Below are 19718 nucleotides of genomic sequence, written 5' to 3' on the forward strand. Positions count from 1 at the left end.
AAAATTTTAATATAAAACAATATAATTAATTATCAGGTGTTACATGACAAAGAATAAATATATTTTAAAAATCATATTATTTGTAAACAATTTTCATCCTAGAACTAAATTAATATACGTTAACCATACCTATTAAAGTTTTATTCATCTTTAACCTCAATTACATGATTCCAATCTAAACTTTAATTACTTCAAATCGCATGGATCGAAATGAGTTATTGCTTAAATGTAAACAAATAAAACACAAACCAAAACGAAAAGGTCTTCTTTGATTGGTCTGCCATTTCCCTAATTATAAATGTATAAATTCCCTTTTTCCCTCAGCATTGTAGTTGGTTCGGATATCAAATAATATTGTTTCCAAGACCACATTTATTTAGAATTTTATAAAAAGAACATATAATAATTATTATTACTTTTACTTAATATGTTGTTATTGCTTTTGCTTAATTGTTATTACTTTTACATAATATGCTAGTAGATTGTTTTGCACTAGTACTCAAAATAAAATAATTTATAATTCTGTGACGGCAACTCATCGTACTGGACAAAATCAGATTTGAATGTAAAGGTGGGTTCACACGAGGCTTTTTATTGCTCGCAAACGTTGTCTCTCTACTGTTGTCCCTCTATTGTCCCCGTGTGAACAGTTGAGACAACGTGTCGGGACAATGGCTAATAGTTGTCCCGACGGGACAACCATTTGCCATTGTCCCGTTGCAGTCACGTGATTTTCCTGAAGTAGGCGTGACCTTCTATTGCGGGCAATAATAAGCCTCGTCTGAACCCACCTTTAGAGACAACTCAACTCTTGTTGGCAGTTACTAGAGCCATATCTCTTCACGCATGCGCAATAATTGTACGATAGCAAGCGTCCGTTCGATCATTCTTATCCCGTCGAGACACTAGCTATTGTCAGCTCTTTCAGCGCATGCGCAATCTTCCTTCTGCGCATTTGAGATTTTACTGGATTTTTATAGCTATCTGTGTGTAAACCCAGATGCGAATACAATTTTAGGCATGGATTCGGATTGGGAGTTCGTTTAAAGATCTGAATTGAAATCAGTTTAAGATTATGGCTCGAAATTACTTGATTAATGATATTAAAACTTTACTAATATTTTGAATTATGACTGATAATAAAAAAAGTTAATTATGTTAATATTTTCTATTAATTTCCCTGTAACTTTGATTTAAAATTAATAAAAAATTCTGAATAATTAATATTATGGTCTTTCTGTTGTGGTGCAACGAAGAAGCAAAAATAAACTGACACGCAACTTAAAACAATTTGTTATTGAGCTTAGAAGTTGTGTGAAAACTCAACTCTGCTTTGTTGATTTACATGCGTTCGAAAGATTTGAAATACGCATTAGCTTTACCTCTGTTAATCTACGATCGTTATATTTAAATGTTAAAAATGTAAATTAATTGTAAATATTAAAAGTTTATGTCGTCTCACTTTGGATTGAATTATTTTAACAAGAACACACTTAAATGTATGACAACACGACTTCTTCAGTTTTGCTTTAGTCATCACACTATATTTAAAAATTATTATTAATTTGATTTTACTTTGCGAAAATTCTCAGTATTTCAGTGGGGACATGTGATACACTTCGTCCAATTATCTAGACATGATATGCTTATTGTAGCGCTTGATGATACAGTTGCATTTTAAATTATCATTCAAAACTCAAACTACCAATCCTGATTAGTCTCATATTTTAAATGCAAGAAATAGAAGCAAATTTTGAACTACTCGTAATAAAGAAACAATTGATAAAATGTACAATTTCATTGACATGTTTGTCGCTTTAATTATCTTCCATTATAGTTTATTCAAAAGTAGAGTGTAATCTGCCTTACCATTTACATTGCAGAAGAACCAGTCTCTTTTAGCACAAAATATCTAGTAATATTGTTACAATATCTTCGTGATATTGGCCGGCATTCAGAATCGAATAACATCGTGGGGATATCGTACCATGTCTTGTGCTAATAGGGGAGATATAAATGGAAACGCAGAATCTGCGAATCCAAATGACGCCGTAGATTATCCTATTCGATTTAAGTGGTATGATATGATCAAATAGTTTTCAGTATTTTTGTTGTATAATTAATATTCTCCAAGAATTTAGAACATTTTTTTAAATTTTGTCATAAAATTGAATATTTTATCCGCTTTTACTTATATTTCCGAGTTTAAACGATCATTAAAAAAACTTTAAATGAATTTCTTATTTAATTTGATTCCCTGCCCTATATACACATAAAGACTAAAACACACACACTTATATAGAGAGAATGTCCTCAAAAAAAGGGAATTAAACTTTTACTCTCTTAAATTTTGCATTTAAATACATATTCCCAATAACAAAATTTCATTAACCCTTTCTAAGGCCGTGGGAAGTATGCTTCCCACCAAATCTATCAATCTTTGTATGAAATTATGTAATTTGGCATAAGTTTTGACAAATTTTTTTAGTAAAACAGAAACTAAGATACTTCAGTTCTTTATCTCCCACAAAATGATGTGTCTTGATTTGTACTTAATTATTAATTAACCAAATTAAATATATATATATTAGATATTTAATATTATTATATATTATAATATATCAAATATTAGATAAATTAAATTTATCTAATAAGCTAAATGAATCCCTTTTCTTATTCTAATTTCCAGCTTCAAAATATTTTAAAATAATATGACTAGAAAAAAATGGCTCTTTAAAGGGTTAAATAATAGACAATTGAAGACACTTTGGCTTCCGTGAATGTTAATAATAATAAAAAAAATTCTTGATTAAATTTTTATACTTTTTTATAGTGCAAAGTATAATTTAGCACAATATTTCTCTTACATTCATTTATGCACACACAGAATGTCACATTTCTATCTATGAAATTTGCATAGATATGCTTATTAATAAATTTATAGAAATTAGTCACAGATTTAAATGGAAACATTTATTTCACGATGCTAATTTACTCAGTACAGGAAAACTGTTACTATATATCAGTAGTTAGTATTTTATTCGATCCTTCTTCCTATTTTAATATATCTTTCAATCATCATGATTTAAAAGAAATTTGCCATATATGCACAATGTTTTCCAGTTTCGTTTGTCGACATTTATAGCTTTGACATTACAGAGAAGAGAAGAGAAATTTGGGAAAAAAAAGAAAAAAAAACTGAATATTTAAAACATTTTAGCCAAAAAAAAATTATCCTTTCAATTACAACAATTTCATATCAGTAAATTTTATTCTTTAATTTTAATAATATTTTAGTTTAATTTTATATCTGTAACAAATTTTTAAATGTATGATGGAATTCAAACTCATCAATCAAAACATTCAATTGTATGCTTTTACCAATCATTATCTCGTAATAAGATTTTCACTTTCCCTATTATTTAATACATGCACTTTTTAATTTGCAACAAATTGATTTAACTGAATTCATATTTTTCAGTCTATCAAATAACAAGTTGAATTTTTTTTTTCAAATACATCTCCAATATTAATCTTTCAGCAGCCTAAAAAGTATATAATCTTTAGAACACTGGTCGTCAGTTTAAGAAAATCTGTTAATTTTATATTACAAAGTCCATTCATTTTAACAACTAAAAAAACGATATTTTATTGTTATTCTTAATTTAAGATTTTGTTTTTTACAATTTTTTATAGTGTGTGTCTATCTCTCTCTCTCTCTCTGTATATATATATATATATATATATATATATATATATATATATATATATATATATATATATATATATATATATATTATATATATATGTAATGATATTTTAAACTCTTAATTTAATCCAAATTAATTTCCCAAACTTTATCTTAATTTAGCCCATCGTAACTTCATTCTAAAATATTCTTTTATTTCGTGATCCAATTCCACTTTCGGTTTAATTAATTCCTCTGTAAAATTAATGCGCCATCAGAACTACGTTTCAAATGAAAGTGATACTTTTGCCCTTGAAAAGGTGTCAAAGGTCAACACATGTATTCCTTTGGCGCCTGGCAAATGTTATATAAGACTAATAATCATATGTTCGTCTTTTTTTTTTCTTTTTTTTTTTGCCTCTGCTTTACTTCTGTGTTTGTGCCGCGCTGCATCTTCTTTTTTAATTTCGTTTTAATATCCATTTCGAGAAAGCATAATTATTAACAAGAAGACGCAGCGCGGCACAAACACAGAAGTAAAAAAGGGATGAGCAAATGATCACTACTCATATAACATAGGATTTCTGGCCAGGCGCCAATTCAATACACGTGTGACCTTTTGAAGGGTACAGACACAAGTACAGTAGATATCACTTTTATTTGATACGTAGTACTGATGGAGCATTATTTTTACAAAGAGATTAATTAAACCGAAAGTGGAATTGGATCAAGAAATAAGAGAATATTTTAGAATGAAGTTACGATGGGCTATAAATAAAGTTTTGGAAATTAATTTCGATTAAATTAAGAGTTTAAAATATCATTACATATATATAAATTTTATTAAAAAATTATTATAAATTTTTCAAATATATTGTGGATGTGCTTTTTTTCTGTTTTGCTATAGATCAATTTTTTTTTTCTTTTAAGTTCAGGAAGAGAGAAAGTTATTTTCATTTATAAATTATTCTTTTTAATATGTTTGTCCAAAAATTAAACAACAAACTGATATAACCTTCAATGAAATAGCTCAAATATCTATATTGCTTGTAAACTGAAGAATAGTTCTTTAAAAACGCGTATTCCATTTAGGCTCTTGTTAATTTTCATGATTACGATGTTGCATTTTGCCCAAAATAATATACTATTATTACCCAATGAAAAATCCATTTATCTTATGATAAAAAAAATGTAAATTAAAAGTTTTTAATAAATGATTCTGCATTTTACTGATAAGGTTAGAATTCTGATGAGGTAGGATTAATTATAAGGAGAATAAGGTAGGAATTGTTTTCCATCAATTATAAAACCTTTGAAATATTAATATCTATCTAATTATCAGGATCGCAATCACGACCGGGATAGTATCCCGGAGCCTCAAGATTAAAAATTCCTCTAATGAGGAGATAAAAAAAATATGTCAATTTCTTTTTATGCCGAAAATTCCATTCAAAAGAAATGAAAAATTAAATTTGGTAAATAATATTTATAACTTCTTCCTTCAAACTGATACATTTATTTCTAATAAAATAAATAATGATGATACCTGCGAATTCATTGATTATAAATCAAATTATACGAACCTTATATCAAGATGATAATATTATACAATAGAGAAAAAAAACAGAATGAAAAAAAAATGCTTTTTTTTTTTTACAAGTTTGCAACCAAATATTATATACGATTTGGCAAAAAGTAGGACGGAATTTGAATTAAAAAAAAACTTAAGAGGAGGAAGAAATTTATTGAGCTAATTAATACTTAATTGTTTTTATTAAATAAAAAATTAATTATGGCTTTGAAGCTAAATTAGAAAAATTATGTTTACCCCACCTGTCGGATTTGCCTTGCCCCTCTCCTCCCCCACCAGTAACCTCAGCTGCTGACTCTGGCCAGGAAGTTCTATGATTGAAATTGCAATTAAAGCTAAATAATAATTAAAAAACTATAATTAAACAAATAAACTAAACTAAACAAATAATAATTAACAAATTTTTGAAATAATATGATCTTACCACTTTCGGCGAGAGATTGGTTCACCAATAAAATTGACTTCGAGCTATCAACTAAACTTAAATTAGTTACTGAATTTATTTAATTTTTAGTATATTGAAAGCATGACATGCAACATATAAGGCTGATTCACCAATAAAATTAACTTCGACTATCAAATAACCTTAAATTAGGTTCTTATCTTATTTTTTTCTTACATTGAAAGCATGAAATGCTTCAAATAACAAAGAAATAAATTAGAAAAATAATAATAAAAAGACGCATTGAGTAAAATAACGTGTTCTTGTTTGAATTAAATTTTGATGGATAAATGAAATTAAAATTCACTAGTATTTGTAGATAATTAAATTAACGATTTAAATGCATATAATTAACTATAAAAATCGTTGTACCAAATGACTTTTTAAAAGGTGTGAGATTTAACTAAAATTCTTTGTCATTTTATTCAAATATAAATCATCAAACAAACAAAATAAGACAAACAGGGCTCGGGTACTGATTTCTTAAGGGCCCCAAAAAATTATTATATAGATTATATGCATTTACATTTCAACATGCCATGCATTATATTTTGAAATTAAAATAATTTTTACTGTCATAAATTTTTTAATTTAAATTTCTAACATTTTTACACATTTTAATTGCAATTTATTAATGATACATGTGTTTAATAACTGCAATACTATTTATTTTTAAAACTAGTTTAATTAATATGTTTGGATAGTTAAAAAACATTAATTCAATAATTTTAAATGGATATATGGAATTCTAATTTATAAATATTTTCGAAAGAATTATAATACAGTAATATCTTTTAAAATCAACAACGAGTTTTACTTACAATAAAAAAAAACCTGCTCACGCTTTTTTTATTATAATCTGTAAGTCTTTTTTTTTTTTTTTTTTTTTTTTTTGTTATCTGTCTAGATTTTTTAAAAAATTTTAATGATTAATACTGAATGTTGGACGTGATAAATCCTAAACAATGATCCATGTATGTTTTACAAGGAAAGGCCCCAAAGTTCATTATGGCAAGGATTTTTAATGTCGTCGAACATATCGGAAAAGATCAAGCTAAGGACAAATAGAAATATATAAGAAATTGAACTAGAAATTATGTACTAGAAATTGAAATTTGAATAAAAAGATATTCCTCATAAATTAGATTAAAAAAATATTTTCAATAAAAATATGACGCTGCGCTTTTAATTTTTAAAAGGGAAATATTCGAATTGAACAGCAGAAAAAAAAATCTATTTCCAGATCAAAATCTTGAAATATTCGGCGTTAATTTTTTATTCAAATTAAAATCAGCAATTGAAAATGAAATTTAAACTGATGAAGGATTTTGAATTCTTTTAACTTTAAAACTGTTCTGAAGATATTGAGTTAAGCTTTTACAGGAAATGAGTGCTTTGGATATTAAAAAAAAATAGACATTAAGAATTGGTATCCTTTTTTTTTTCCATTCATTTAAATTTACGATAATAATTCAGAAAAGGATATCACATTCATTGCGAAGATAGAAAAGTAAGTTATGATATTTTTTTCTGAGGATTAATAAATAAATTTTTAAAATGTTTTTTTAAAAATTCAAAAATAACATTTTAAAATTAGATTAGAATGCTTAATTTTTAAGAAAAGAAAAGTCGAGGAGTTTGCCCTAAACTGCAACATTTGAAAATATTTTGAATTTTTCCACTTCTTTTCATGAGCTCAGAAGCTTATTATTAAATATATATGGTCAAATACAGCTATATATTCATATTACAGTTGTATATTAAACAAAAACTTCTCATTTTGAATAAATTTCTAAAACAGAGATGTATTCTCAACTAAAAAAATCGTCTACAAGCAGTGCTAATGATTTAATAAATTTTATAAAAGCAATCCAAAAGCACCGACACAGTTTCTTTCGTTGTTGCTCTGCGATTCAAACTTATAAGAAATAATCTCCTTCCAGCAGAAAAAAATTTAAAAATATTTTATTAATAGTAAATTATCATAACCGAAATGTTTTTCAGAGCAACACAATTTTAAAGCTATTTGCTTTAAACAAGGTACTTTTTATTAATAAATTAATTCCTGGCTCTTCTCATTTATTTTATATTATAGTAACATAAAAAAGCTAGTAACCTTCTCAAACTGCTAATTCCTTTTTCCTGGAATAATGGAGTAATAATTGTCTGAATTTTCATCGAATAAAAATATAATCATTTGGGTGATATATCAAGTTGGAAGTCACGTGGCGCGTTTGTGAGTGATCCCCTTACATTTTATATAATGAGGCTAGATGATCTGTTTTTGTCGAATATTGTTTACATGATACCTCCATATTACAGTGATATATTTATCTTTGCTCATTAATCAAGAGTATTGCCTAACGTTCACGACTTTTTTAAATCAAGATAGAATGTGGGAAATTCCTGGAAACTGATTATATTATGATAATTGCGTAAGAGGAATAAAATTCTACATTTGTGATCCTCGGCACTAACTAGTTTTTAATCCATTTATAGCTAATAACCTATAAGCTTTAAAATATCTAATAAAAAAAATCTTATTATTTACACACAGGGTGTCTCAAAAACCTTTACCGCGGTTTTTATCCCTTAGATATTGATCATAGAGATATACTGTAAATTACAAATTTGTGTAAAAAAAAAGGTGCAAAATGTTATGAAATCGATTAAAATTTTCAGGGGATTAAACTTTAAAAAATACAAAATTTAAATTTTTATACGGACCCAGTACAAAAAAATTCTCAATGAGTAAAATGTGTTCCATTCTTTACAAAATTTCAGAATTTTATCATGAAAACTCTCAAAGATATGTTAAAACAAAGTTGATGAAGGATCAATCACATATTAAAATGCAAATGTTTACAGCTTTAGTGCAGATGGCGCGACGCACGAATGCATCTGTAGTGATCGTAGCGCCATCTTTAATCATGTCATTCTAAAGCGCTACCTATCTACTTTCCCTAATACAATCTATGTTAATACTTCTCCCGGGGAATCCCCGTTCTGTGTATACGTGCGCTAAGCAGCGATGTTCCGATAGTTGTTAGTGTAATAAAGAGTTTATTTTTCTAATAGCGATGAAATGCTTTACACTACACTCTACATGAACATCACCACAAATGGTGACCCGGATAAGAAATCACGCATCTCTTTTGATTTAATTTGATTAATATTATCTTACTAAGTTTCGTTTTGAAACGAAAGCGCACTTCATGATGGAGGAAATCTCAGCGGTGAAGATGCCTAACTTCATTCCGTCCGACCCTTCCCTATGGTTTACGATGGTAGAGTCAACATTTGAATTGGCTATTCCAAAGCCAATTACAGCTTCTCGCACTAAATTCAACTACTGCGTGAGCACTTTGCCACCTGAAATCGCGATAACTGTGCGCGATATCATTCTTTCGCCAGATGCAACTGACCCTTACAGCCAACTTAAATCTGAGATAATTTCCCGATGCGGAGAATCAAAATCTCAGGAAATTCGTAAGTTATTGGCTGGAGAGCAGTTGCATGATAGAAAGCCGTCCGAGCTGTTAAGAATTATGCAAAGACGTGACGAAAGTCACAATATTGCCGATTCTCTCTTACTGGAATTATTTCTTCAGCAACTACCATCTAATGTGCAATCGATTCTTGCCTCAATACAACCTTTGACACCTCAAAAAGCCTCTGAAATAGCCGACAAAATACTGGATATAACACCAAACCAGGTAAGTGCTGTTTCAAATGCAACTGCTACAGCTGATTCTGAACTGTTATCAGAAATTAAAATGTTGCGTAAAGAAATTGCACAGATGCGTCGCCATTCCAGAAGTCATTCACGGAATCGCCAACCTCGTTTTCGACGGAAAAGCCCTGCCAGTAATGATGATATCTGTTGGTATCATCGGAAGTACGACTCCAAAGCGCAAAAATGCATTCCGCCTTGCAATTATCAGCCAAACCACAACGGCAAGGAGTAGCGGCGACATACGCCTCGCCCAGTAGTTCTCGTCGCCTTTTTGTTCGCGATAGAAAATCAAATGTAAATTTTCTTGTTGACACTGGCAGTGATTGTAGTTTGATTCCTGCGACTAGAAATGATAAACTGTGTATTCCGATTCAAAAATTCTTTGCAGCAAATGGTTCCATTATAAATGTTTATAAACAAAAGTTATTATCTTTAGATTTAGGTTTAAGAAAACAATTTGTTTATCCTTTTTATGTTTGTGATATTAAAACTGCAATTATTGGTGCAGATTTTTTTACATCATTTTAATTTGCAACCTAATTTAAGAAATCGTCGTTTAAATGATATGTATACACATATAAATGCTCATGCTATTCTTAATAATACTGATGTTCATTCTGTAAAATCTGTATTTTGTAATGATGATTTTTCAAAGTTATTGAATGATTTTCCTAATATTGTTAAAGCTCCATGTGCAAACCAAACTGTAAAACATTCTGTTATGCATCATATTGAAACTTTTGGTTCTCCTGTTTATGCAAAACCTCGTAGGCTAGCACCCGATCGCTTAAAAATCGCTAAAATGGAATTTCAGCATATGTTGGATTTAGGCCATATGCGGCCATCCAACAGCAATTATGCCTCTCCTCTACATATGGTTCCGAAAAAAGGAAGTGACGATTGGCGTCCTGTTGGTGATTTTAGAGCTCTTAATGCTCAGACCAAAAAGGACAAATATCCGATTCCCAGTGTTTTGGATTTTACTAGCGAACTACATGGAACCACAATTTTTTCTCATATTGATTTGGTAAAAGCTTTTCATCAAATTCCGATTGCTCCCGAGGACGTTCATAAAACAGCTATTTGTACTCCATTCGGACTCTTCGAGAGCACTCGGATGCAATTTGGTTTGTGCAATGCATCAAGTACCTTTCAGAGATTTATTGATGAAGTTACTAGAGATTTAGATGGTGTGTATGCTTTTATTGACGATTTATTAATTGCTTCAAAATCAATCGAAGAGCATAGACAACATCTCAGAGCTCTCTTTTCAAAATTAGACCATTATGGACTTACAATTAAATCTTCTAAGTGTACATTTGGTGTTCCTACCCTAGATTTTTTAGGATTTAAAGTTTCCAAAGAAGGTATTTCTCCAATTCCTGATCGAGTTAGTGCAATTCAAGAATTCCCACGACCCACTACCCTTACTCAACTTCGTAGATTTTTGGGTATGTTTAATTTTTACCGCAGATTTCTTCCCAAGGCAGCTCACATATTATCACCTTTGATTAAGTTTCTTGAAGGCCATACTAACAAAAAGAAATCACCACGGCCAGCAAAAAAATCTGAAACTACTCTGCAATGGTCTGAGGAAGCTGATAAGGCATTTTCTAATGCTAAGAAAGCTCTTGCCGAAGCTACCCTACTCAAACATCCGATTCCTGGAGCTCCTTTAAGTCTGTGGACTGATGCATCCTTATTTGCTATCGGAAGCTCTTTAAATCAACTTTCAAATGGAATTTGGGAACCTATTGCATTCTTCTCAATGAAACTTTCTAAAAGTCAAACTAATTGGTCAACATACGACAGAGAACTTCTTGCTATTTATGCTTCTATAAAAAAATTTCGACACATGCTTGAAGGTAGGGAATTTTCAATCTATACTGATCAAAGACCCCTTACTGAAGCCTTTAAGCAAAAGCCGGATAAATGCTCACCTCGTCAACTGAGACATTTAGACTTCATATCCCAGTTTTCTACCGACATTCGTTATGTCAAGGGTACAGAAAACATTGTTGCAGATGCATTGTCTCGCATTGAAATCAATTCAATTTCAAAGAAAAATTTAAATTTTAATGACATTTCACTTGCACAGTTAAATGATTCTGAACTTAAAGAATATCTGAAGTCTTCAAATTGTAAAATAGAAAAGCAATATTTTCCCTTAGAGGATGTAACCTTGTATTGTGACTTATCTACTAATTCACCTCGTCCGTACATTCCAAATTCTTTTCGTTCAATAGTTTTTGAAAATATTCACAATCTTTCTCATCCTGGCATTCGAGCAACAAGAAAGCTGATTACTAAACGTTATTTTTGGCCAAACATGAATTCATTTATTAAAAATTCTGTTCAATCTTGTCATAATTGCCAACGTTCTAAAATTCAAAAACATACAAAATCTCCTATAGGCACCTTCGCTTTGCCAGATGCTCGATTTGCCCATATAAACATTGATTTCATAGGACCACTCCCACTATCTGATGGTTATAAATATTGTATGACAATAGTTGACCGATTTACCAGATGGCCGGAAGCTATTCCTACTTCAGATATAACTGCTGAAACAACATGTAAAGCCCTAATTCATAATTGGATATCTCGTTTCGGTTGTCCAGTAACTATAACTACAGATCAAGGTAAAAATTTTGATTCACATCTATTTAGACATTTGAATAATATTTTGGGCACAAATCGAATCCGCACAACGTCCTACCATCCCCAATCCAATGGACTTGTAGAACGTTTCCACAGGGATCTTAAGAGTTCTATTATAGCCCATTGTCAACCAAACTGGACTGAAACTATTCCCATAGTTTTACTCGGAATTCGATCTGCAATTAAACCGGACATTAATGCCACATGTGCTGAATTAGTCTTTGGTACAACCCTCAGATTGCCTTCTGACATTTTAACCTCAAAAGTAGATCTATCAGTACCAACAGATACTTATGTATCAAAATTCAAAGCACTAATGCAATCTATAAATCCTATCTCAACGTCTAGACACTCGGTTAAACCTATTTATATTCATCCATCCTTAAGTACTTGCTCTCATGTATTTTTGAGAGTGGACAGTGTTAAACCTCCTCTTTCACCTCCTTACACTGGTCCACACCTTGTAATCAGCAGGAAAGATAAAACTTTTGTATTAAAAGTTAATAATAAAAATGTAACAGTTTCCATAGACCGTGTCAAACCTGCATATGTGTTGACAGGATTTAATGACTCGTTACCTTCTATACCTGCAACTATTCATAAAACTCAAGGTGAACTTTCTTCTAAAAATGAACAATTACCGACAAAACCAACTACCACTCGTAGTGGACGTCATGTCCATTTTCCAACGAGATTAATTACTGAGATATAAATTGTTATGCATATATATATATATTGTAACTGTAATTTTATGTATTTCATATATTATTGCATCTATTTACTTCAATTTCTATTTACCATTGAAACCATTATCCTATATTATACTTATTGTATTATGTGATGTTTTATTTTTATGCGCGTATAATTATCTTGTATTATTACATTTGTCGTTCTCCTTGTTCACTAGGGGGATACTCATGTAGTGATCGTAGCGCCATCTTTAATCATGTCATTCTAAAGCGCTACCTATCTACTTTCCCTAATACAATCTATGTTAATACTTCTCCCGGGGAATCCCCGTTCTGTGTATACGTGCGCTAAGCAGCGATGTTCCGATAGTTGTTAGTGTAATAAAGAGTTTATTTTTCTAATAGCGATGAAATGCTTTACACTACACTCTACATGAACATCACCACACATCATAAGGAAATAAAATATGCTTCATATCTTTAGTTTTAAATACAGGTTTTAAAATTCATGCTTTCTGAAAAATACTTTAAAATTTTATGTCATGAATTGCAGCATAAAACTTAAAAATAGCAAAGTCAATGAACTTGTAAAAAAAAACTTATGTAATCTTTCCTTTAAGTAATCTTTCTTTATGTAATCTTTCCTTTAAGTAATCTTTCTTTATGTAATCTTTCCTTTAAGTAATCTTTCTTTATGTAATCTTTCCTTTAAGTAATCTTTCCTTTAAGTAATCTTTCTTTACGTAATCTTTCCTTTAAGTAATCTTTTTTATGTACTCTCATTTAAGTTATTATTTCTACAAATTTTTAATTCTTTTGAACCAATCAATAGCAAAATTATTATTTATTTATTCAATCATTACTCTCCTTATTAATTTGTGTACGACCCCTACAACACGAAGACATGACTTTTCCTTTTTGCGAACCCATATCCAGGCATCGAAAAGTGGTTTAAGGCAACATTTATGTAGCTTCATATCTTTGAGACTTTTTATGAAATCGTCAAGTGAAACTCATCTTATTGTGAAACTCATCAAGCAAGTTGAAATTTTGTACATGACCTTATTACAGGATGGGGCCCATTTCACTCACTGGGAATTTTTTTGTACGGAGTCCGTATAAAAATTTAAATTTTGTTTTTTTTTAAGTTTAATTCCCTGAAAATTTTAATCGCTTTGATAACATTTTACACCTTTTTTTATACAACTTTGTAATTTACAACATATGTCTATGATCAATATTTAAGGAATAAAGGTCTGCGATCAAGGTTTTTGAGACACCTTGTACATATATACACACTCATGTCCATAAATTAAGGATAATACAAGTTCAAGAAAAGAAAGAGTCAGAAACAAAACAAATGTGAATTATTTGTAAAGCCTATTTATTAAACAAAAGGCAAAGAGCAAAAATGATGCTATATACTTGATATCATTAATAAAAATTGCAATTTTTTGCTCCCTGGAGCAAATTACAAAAAAAAACCTGCTTACAAAAACTAATATTACATGGTTGGTAAGAAGGTTAATACATAGTATGTCTCCCAGACGATGCAATATAGTCCGTACAAAGCCTAGGCATGCTAAGTATCAAATTATCGATCTGATCTTGGGGAATATTACACCACTCATCAAGCATTGCTCTCCGAAGTTCCGGTAGACATGTAGGAGGTGGTTGACGGGCTGCAACTCGTCGGCCAAGCATGTCCCACACATGCTCTACTGGATTCAAGTTGGTGAGAATGCTGGCCAGTCCATATGAGTGATATTCTCCTATCGAAGGCATTCGTTTATGATGTTTGCACGGTGAGAACGGGTGTTGTCATCCATAAACACGAATTCTGCAGCCATGGCGCACCGAAACAAACATACATGTTGTTCCAGAATGACGTCCCGATAGATTTGACCTGTCATGATTTTAATTTGAACATGCAGGTCAGTTCTGGAAACCAGAATAATTCCTTTCCAAACGAACAATCCTACATCACCGTAACGGTGTCGTTCAATGATGTTCTCTTGGTGGTAACGGGTACTTGGCGCTCTCCATATGAAAGTCCGGCGGGAATCAGACTGCAAACTAAACCTGGACTCTTCGGAAAACATCACACAAGCTCACTACTGCAGTGTCCATAATGCATACTCTCTATTGCAGGCTAACAGCAGGTGACAGTGAGTTGCAGTAAGTGGAACACATTTGACAGGCCTACAAGCATATAGACCAATCTGCCCTAAACGTCTGTACACGGTCTGCCTTGAAAATGTCGTACCAGTGGCTGAAGAGAGCTGACGAGACAGGTCTGATGCTGTGCTCCGTCTGTTTCTTTTGGCAATAACTGCCAATACTCTTCCTCATTCATCGTTATAACTCGGGGGTGACCTGTGCTATAACGTCTACTCACATTATCATCATCTTGGAATCGTTGTCAAAGCCTGGAGATGACACTCTAGGCGATTCCAAGTTCCTCGGATACTTCAAGCTGGGTACACCCACATTCCAGACTGGCGATAATTCTACCACGTAAAAAATCATCCAAATGCATCCTTTGTGTCATAACTATGCGGTTATTGCACTGAAAGGCTTATAAAGCGCTTGCGAACAATTTTACTTCCTTGCCTATATTCCTTCTACATCACTCTCTTACACTCTTGTCATTATGACGTACTGTCAGTGTCATCTAGTGACTTCCTGAAATTTGCATTTGATTTTTGAAGATGTGTGTAGTCATTTTACGGGTGATATATGTATGTATTTTAGAGTTCGATTTCCGCGTGACTCTGAATTATCATTAATTTATGGACATGAGGGTGCATATATATATATATATATATATATATATATATATATATATATATATATATTCAAATGATTGACACTTTTATTAGCATTTAGAAATTTCATATTTAATCTAGGTATATATCTAAATGAATAATATAGGGTGAGCACAAATGATGGATCCGATTTTAAAAAGTCATATTCAGTAACTGAAAAACCAAGCTTCGCCCAACAGTTTTTTTTATATATATATATGTATATAAAATCGGATATTTTCGGAGAAAATATTTAGATTCGAATCACATACTGATTAAATATGAATATTTTTTCATCTTATCTACATATGAAATGGTCATTTAAATAAATAAAAAAAAAAGAATGCACTTAGTTTAATATGCTATTAGAAACAATCTGCTATATTACAGTGGTAATTTCACAGTTTATCTATAATTACTTATAATTTTGAACTTATACTCACTTTTATCATGGTGAAATCGGGTCCGATATGGCGCTATATGACATTGTCAGCATGAGAGCAGCAGATAGCAAAAGACACTAATAGATATAAAAAAGAATTTTGTGTGTAAATTCGCGTATTTTTAGAAAAGACAGCTATATAGATAATTTAAAAGCAAAAATATTAAATATAAATATGTAAGCAAAAAAAATTAATCTATACTTATAATAAAGCTCAATGTGTGTGTGTGTGTGTGTGTGTTGGCGCTCTACAGGCCAGACCATTCAACCTACAGCTACCACATTTGGCACGTGTATACCTTGGAGGCCGGGAATGTGCACCTGGGGGTTATTTTTTCGAATTTTTAATTAGAATTTTATTTATTAAAAAATTAAGCGAAATTTTGGCGTGTTTCTGCTATAACTTCAGAAAATATTACCGCACAAAAAAGATTTTTACATGAAGTTAAAGATCAAAAATTTATCTTTTAAATGATACAATGTTTTAACCTTAAAATTAAATTTCTATTTTTAATGAATTTTTAAATAAATATTTTAACTACATTTTTCAACAATTTTTTTCGTACAAAATAAAAATGAAATTTAAGCCGCACGAGCACGTTTCGCATTCATGGGAAAAAATTAGCTTTTTCAAAGTGTTGCCATCACATTGATTAAAGCTCCAATTAAAAATAAATTAAATCTTTTTGAAAATGAAATCTGCAAAAATATAATTTTCAGCACGTGTCTGTAGGAAATGAAACAAATATAAAATATTATTTTTTCTAAAAAATAAATTCAAGAAAAATTATTGTATGATCTTTTACATTCTCTATATTATTAATCCAATAAATCAGTTTTATTTTAAGGCAAGTTTTGTTTAATATGAACATTATATCCATTCAAATCAGGGCCACACAGCTAATTCGTAAACCTTTAGTAAGACACAGATCTGCTAAAATGGTCTAAATGGAAATTGATTGTATTTTATGTAACTTGATTCAATAAATGCTCTAATAAATAACGATTTTTGATTTTACATAAAGCTTCTGCTGTAGAAATCACGAATAAAAAATGTTCTTGAAACACTAATATTTTAAATAAAAAGATTTAATTTCCAATCAACTAAATCAATCACTTAAACTGACTGATTTATGAAAATTTGAATATCACTATTCAATAAAAAAAGGATAATTTTAGATTTTCCATCCATCGTTTCAAAGAAAATACGCTAATCAGCGCGCAGGTTTCTCAAGATTAATTGGCCTAAAATTATGAAAATGTTGAGTTTTTCTAAATTTTTAAAATTCAAAACTTCATAAATCAGTCTTAGTTGATCGTTGAAAATTGAAACATTCATTCGTTTATTTAAAATTTGGTGTGTCCAGAATATTTCTCAGAATCTGATACCTTACTGCATTAAATTTAGACTTCATAATTTTTGAAATATATTTATAGGCCGGAACAAAATATTTTTATTGATTGCATTTCAATCCTTCTGAAAGCAAAACTAAAAACTGAATTTTATGCTGAATCTGAGAAATTTTTGTTGAATTATTGTTTGAGATATTACATAAATTATTAAAAATATTTTGTCGTTCACATAAGACTTAAATACCGAGCGATTCTGTTTGCAATACTCATATTCAATAATAATAATAATAAATAAATAAATAACAATAAAGATAATAAATAAAATAAAACGCTTGGTTTTATTAAAAAATATCTTTATATTAATTGCAATTTCATCATTTCCACTTTAAATTAAAGTTGAAGTTTTACTGGAAATGACAACAAATTAGCAAAATATATATAGTAAATTGAACGAAACGATCTACACAACAATATAAGTTTGGTATGACTATCAAAATTTGAAGATTAAAAATGTTTTGTTTGAGAATCTATTAAGAGACCAGTTACTTAAAATATTTAATTGAAAATTGTAGCGAGCGGTAATACTGGCGAACCGGCTGGCCGCCAAAGGCGGCTAGTAAATAATAATAAAGCAAAAAGCTCGACTCGACCAAAGACTCGCAACACACGCGTCATTCATGTTGTGCTGATTATTATACTCCATTGTCCACACTTTGAAACGGAAGTTTAATATACTTATTCTAACAGTTAACACATGCACGCACAAAAAGATATGTTTTTTTTTGTGTGTGTGTGTGTATGTGTAAAATCGTGTTTTTTCAGGAAAGACACCTATATAAATAAAGTTAAAAAGAAAAAAAAATATTTAAATATAATACATATATATAAAGAATTGCTCGTTTAAAATTATAAGATTGATTATTACACAAGTTTTAACTTTTAAAATTTGGGGACTTGCCATTTTATTCATGAAATGTAGGATTAAAAATATCTGCATCTTTAAGAATTCAAAATCTCCTGAATAATGTATTGTAAATTTAATTCAAAATGAAAATATTGTTTTAAGATAATACATATATGTACATATATAGAGAAAGAAAATCTAATGTTCATAAGTTACGAAATCATTAACTATCATTTCATAGTTTATGAGTTCTTTATTAAAAAAAGTTTTTTTGAGACATTAATGTTATTTTACAAGAGAAAAAAACACACCAGGCGATTTAACAATTTGACGAAATAGTAAAATAGATTTGATTTAAATTTTCAAATTGAAAACGACAACTGCTAATAATATTTAAAAATACTTTTTTTAAAAAATTTATAAAATTATTGTTAAATTGATTAAGGACTAAATTTATACCATTTAAAAAATAAGTTTTGAAATGTCGAGCTGTTGTAAATATTTTTGTACGATAATATTTTCTGAAATTATTCACAAATTTTGTTTTTTCAAATTTCCAAAATTTTGCTTGTTTTTAAATTAATTAAAATTGTTACAAAATTTTTGAAAAAAATTACTTCGAGGTTCTTATTCACACTCTTCAAAGTATATCTGAGCCAAATTTGGCAACTTGAAGTCGAAAGCTGTACTTTTGTATGGCGTCAAAGTATAGACAGGCAACAGGCACAAGCATCTGCTTTTAGTATTAGCAGTGGTGACTGTAAAATAGGCTTTATACATAGAAGACATTTTCGTCTAAAGAACACTATAAGGACATGTAAAAAAATGTCTGAAAACAATTTTTGTTTAGAAAGTTAATAATGAAATTATTGTAAAATCAAAAATAAATTTTTTTACACTTTATCACTTAAAAAATATTAAAATAAGAAATAAATAAAAATACGTTCTTAAAATCTGCATGAAAATTTTATTATTTAGAAGAAACCTAAAATAAATATGCATTTCAATTAAGTCTCTTACTTAAAAAAAATTATAACAAAATATATTCAAAATTCTTAATCTGAAAAAAATCCAAAAGTATCAAATCAATAATAATAACAAAATTTGATACGAATGATTCTTTTATTTATCTATACTTATATAAAGCTCAATGTATGTGTGTGTGTATTGGCGCTCTACAGGCCAGACCGTTTGACCAACAGCTACCAAATTTGGTACATGTATAAATTGGTGATCGGGAAGGTACACCTGGGGTCCCTTTTTTGAATTTTTAGTTAGAATTTTAATTATTAATTAAAAACTAACTTTTCAGCCAAAAAAATCTTTTCATTTTCCCCACCGCCAAATGAGTAAGGCTTCAGTTTTTTTTCCCACTCTAATCAGGTTAGGCTTAACATTTTTCGGC

The 19718-nt window shown here is 29.8% G+C and overlaps 1 protein-coding gene across 2 annotated transcripts in view; it reads right to left on the reverse strand.

Moving 5' to 3' along the window:
* LOC129963862 (S phase cyclin A-associated protein in the endoplasmic reticulum-like) overlaps positions 1-251 on the reverse strand; it is a 55473-nt gene extending 55222 nt beyond the window's left edge. Inside the window, exon 1 of one of the 2 annotated variants that reach the window (XM_056078448.1) lies at positions 130-251. The gene's annotated coding sequence lies outside the window, so the exon portion shown is untranslated. The remainder of the gene's footprint in view (positions 1-129) is intronic. The other variant, XM_056078442.1, reaches the window with a different exon arrangement.
* Between the last annotated feature and the right edge of the window lie 19467 nt (positions 252-19718).

This window comes from Argiope bruennichi, chromosome 1 (assembly GCF_947563725.1).
Source record: "Argiope bruennichi chromosome 1, qqArgBrue1.1, whole genome shotgun sequence".
Classification (NCBI taxonomy): Eukaryota; Metazoa; Arthropoda; class Arachnida; order Araneae; family Araneidae; genus Argiope; species Argiope bruennichi.